We start from the raw sequence: 4444 nt of genomic DNA, 5'->3' as shown, positions 1-4444 counted from the left end.
GATGGACAGATTCATCGTTTTGTCTGTGGTGAGAGTTTCATGAGTGTACACAAATGTCAAAACTCATTGGAGTGTATAATTTAAACATGTGCAGATTATTGCACATCAATTACACCTTAATAAAGCTGTTAAAAATAGAAAGTATTCAAATGTGCCATAGTACTGAAAAGTTAAGCAAGATAAGGGCTAAAATGTGTCCACTAGATGTAGCATCATAGTCGTCATTGGTGACGTTGTGGAGTACAGTTTCAGAGAAGTGGTCGGTGGGACCCTGATTGGAATAGGTTGAGGGCTGAGTAGAAAGTAAGAAAGTATTGACAACTCTATCAAGCTGGGAAGGAGAGAAGAGGTTCCTATCAGAAGGGGGAGGTGGAATGGAAGGACCATTTTTAAAGAGCACAGAGGAAAAAGTTGAATGGGGAGATAGAAGATAAGTGACGGAATGGGTCCCCAAGAAAGCAGAAGAGGATGAGATGGAGTGAAATTCATCTTAGGAGGAGAGAAAGATGTGATAAGCATAAATTCAAAGATTTATGAGCGTGGTAGCAGAGTATAAAAGAATTTTCTTTCTGATGGTCCTAATTGTGTATATGTGTATGTATGTATATATGTATGTATGTATATGTGTATATGTGTGTGTAGAGGCCAGAACACATGCTGAAATTGAGGGGGGTAGGCAAGAAGTTTAAGAAGAGGAGTGCACATGTGAAAAAATCACTGTGGAGATTAGGTTAGTGGGGTTTAGGGAAATAAAAAAAGGATTGACGGTTTAGTTGGAGGCCCTGGGCAGTGTTGGCGGCTATGTACTTATAATGGCACCAACATGGAAGGTGATGTGATTTTTTTCGAGCAGCTCTCATCAGCCAGCTGCACAAAGCAGACAGATGGATGGTTCATCCAGAATTGAGGTTTTATTAGGCTCTTGGGACAGAAAGACAAGAGGGCCAGGAGGCCAAGGATATTGGCAAGAGAATGACTGAAGTGAAGAGTGAAATCTCGATTGGAAAATTTAAGGAAGTGATGACAGGAGGGGCTATAGTGGTCTGGGGGTACTCCTGGCGCTAAAAAACCGCAGTGTTGGGATTCATGCCACAAGAGAGCTAAGTGAGTAGGAGGTGCTGTAGAATGGTGGCGGGTCTGAATGTAGTACGTTAGAGGTGGATGGTTCCTGGTGTGGACAGACTGAAGGTCCGGGATGAGGGAGGGGAGGAGGTTCTTGGAAATGAGGAGGTCAAGGGACCCAGGGTCCAGGAAGTTGCTGACTCATCTGACGATAATGAAGTCACTATAAACATTCGTGTTCAGGGATACCTAAGATGGCTCAGTCAGGTGAGCGTCCAACTCTTGGTTTTGGCTCAGGTCATGATCCCAGAGTGGTGGATTGAGCCCCATGTTGGGCTCTGCACTGAGCATGTAGCCTTCCTGGGATTCTCTCTCCCTCTCTCTCTCTTTCTCTCCCTCCCTCGGCCCCTTTCCCCTGCTTGCACTCTCTCTCTCAAACAAAAATTAAAACAAAAGGGAGGGGGGGGCGCCTGAGTGGCTCAGTTGGTTAAGTGTCCAACTTCAGCTCAGGTCATGATCTCAGCGTCCGTGAGTCCGGGCCCCACGTAGGGCTTTGTGCTTACAGCTCAGAGCCTGAGACCTGTTGCAGATTCTGTGTCTCCCTCTGTCTCTGCCCCTCCCCTGCTCACGCTCTGTCTCTGAAAAATGAATAAACCTAAAAAAATAAATAACTTAAAAAAAAAAAAAGAGGTAGACAGAACTAAGCTGGGAGAAGATGAAGTTTTGAAGGGCAAAAGAATTTGGAGATGGGCAGCGGCCCTAGGCCCTGAAGAGTTAACATACTGACTGACCAGATTAGCAGGTTAGCTTGGTTAGATTCCAGCTGAGTCAAAGGCATTATTACTGTGCTCTAATCCAAGTTTTATCATACTGTTATAGTGAAGGCCCATCCTGGAAGGCAGTGGATTTTGTCCCCCAGGGGATAGTTGGCAATGTCTGGAGACATTTTAGTTCTCACATGGCAGTAGTAGAACTATTGGTATCTACTACTGAATGCCACAGATCCTCCAATATACAGGACAGCCTCATGAGAAAGAATTATCTGGTCTGGAATGTCAACACTGCCTGCTATAGGTAAGAATCACTGACCCATGGGGGGAAAATCAATAGAACTTACATATTAGCAGCAAACTTTTTTCCTTTCCTTTCCTTTCCTTTCCTTTCCTTTCCTTTCCTTTCCTTTCCTGCCTTTCCTTTCTTTTTTGGAAAGATAGTGTGTTTATTTCACCTTTTAAAATCGAGAAAAAAGAACAATCATTATTATTGGATAAAACAAATACAAATATGTGTTTCCATTTTGGTGAAGTTTGGGGTAGGGACATGGGAGGAGGCAGCAAGCTCCTTATGACTGGAAATGGAAATATCTATGTGGCACTGTATGAGCTCTTTCAGGAAAGTGGGGGATGATTTGCAGTAGGAATGGATTTGTGACCTTTTACTTGCCTACCTTCCAGAATCTGTGATTTTAAGACTAGTGGAGGGGAACGAGAGAAAGAGTTCTTTCTCCTGCTCTGATTATTTTTTATTTTTTATTTTTTTGAGAGAGAGAGAGAGCGAGCAGGGGAGGGGCAGAGAGAGGGAGAATCCCAAGCAAGCTCTGAGCTGTCAACACAGATTCGTGGGGCTTAAACTCATGAACTCTGAGACTGTGACCTGAGCTAACATCAAGAGTCAGAAGCTTAACTGACTGAGTCACCCAGCTGCCCCTCTCCCACTCTAATTCATAACAGGCTCCTTTCTAGAGTAATCAGCACAGGGATAACCAGGTAGCCAGTGCAGTGACTCCACTTAAATTCGGACCAAAGGTCAAATCATGGAGCAGCTTCCCAGCTTCATAGAATGCCATGGAAGATGGTGTTATCTTCTGACTTGTGATTTGCCAGGGGTAGGAAGAGGGCCCTTCTCAGTGATGTTGCAACTGATGAGTGCTTTTTCATCCCTGAACTTCAGATCTGCTCTGTACTGGGTCTTCTGGTATTTTCATCCTGTTTTCTCTCTCTGGTTTATATCTATGCCTGTTTCAGACTGAAAGTTCCTAAAAACCAGGTACTGCTCCATGGTCCTTTGGCGTTGATTACAATGATGAGGTAATCATTACAATGTCGATTACAGTGATGAAGGTCATAATAATGGCTTTGCTTATGTGGCAACACATGTTTAAGAATGTCTCCATGCTGGTTTGAGAAATAGCTTTGTTTTGTGGTATTGCAATGATTAATAAAATTAAACCAGTAAGGTGTTTCAAAGTCATCTGGATCTTTTTGCTCAAAAACTTAATTTAATTTTTAATAAGCCATAGGTTATAAGTTCACAAGGTACAAAAGGGTACATTTGGTGAAAAGCTTCTTCCTCCAGTCCCCCTGTCCTTTTAGAAGTGACTATCATTATCTATTATTTCTTGTTATCTTTTCTGAGATAGTCTATGCATATACAAACAAATATGCCCATATAGTCCCTCCATTTTTTAAGCAAATGGTGGGATATTATAAACACTGTCGTCCTCCCTGATTGTTTACCTAACTTGTCTCAAAGATTGTTCCATTATCCATATGTTTAAAAAGTGTTTATTGTTTTCTTATAGCTATAAAAAAGCCATTGTATGGCTGTACTCTGGTGGACGGTTAGGTTTCCCAGCTCTTGCTATATATACGTATTGCTGCAATAACAGCCTTATAAATAAATGGATGTGAAATGTCCAGGTCAACAGGTGCATGCTTTCCTTTATTAGATGTTATCACACTTCTCTCCGGAGGCTGTAACAATCAACTCTCCCACTAGCAGTCCATCATTATTTTTTCATGCTGTCATCAGTGGACCATGTTATAATTTTTTTGGTCTTTGCCAATCTGTTAAGTGAGAAGTAGCTCCAGTGTAGTTTTAATTTGCATCTCTCTTGTTCTGAGTGAGGTTGGACAGCCACTTGTATTTCCTGTTCTTCAAACTGTTATTTCAGTGGGGTTGTTTATTCTTTTTCTTAGTTATCTGTATGAGTTCTTTAAATACTAAATAAATTCAACTCTTGTCTGCAATATGTGTTGTGATATTCCACCCCCTCCACCAGTTTCTCTTTTGTCTCGCCTAATATATGGTAGTTTTGTCATGAAGATTTTTTTTGTTTTCTTTTTTTAATATCTGGGTTTCCTATCCTATTAAAAGGGTCTTACAACTCTAAAATTATTTTAAAATTTGTCCAATGGTTCTTATTAATACATTAATGGTTCCATGTTTTGTAGTTTCATCTTTGGTCTATTTGAAATTTTGATGTAAAGAGTAAGATAAGTATCAAGTTTACTTTTCCCCAGCTGGATACCTAGGTAGTGTAATACTTTATTACATAATCTATCTCGCTCCTGCCCCACACACTGATTTGAAATAGTGCTTT

This window comes from Panthera uncia (assembly GCF_023721935.1).
Source record: "Panthera uncia isolate 11264 chromosome B3 unlocalized genomic scaffold, Puncia_PCG_1.0 HiC_scaffold_1, whole genome shotgun sequence".
In the NCBI taxonomy this organism is placed as follows: Eukaryota; Metazoa; Chordata; class Mammalia; order Carnivora; family Felidae; genus Panthera; species Panthera uncia.
Note: the sequence above shows the minus strand (reverse complement) of the source record.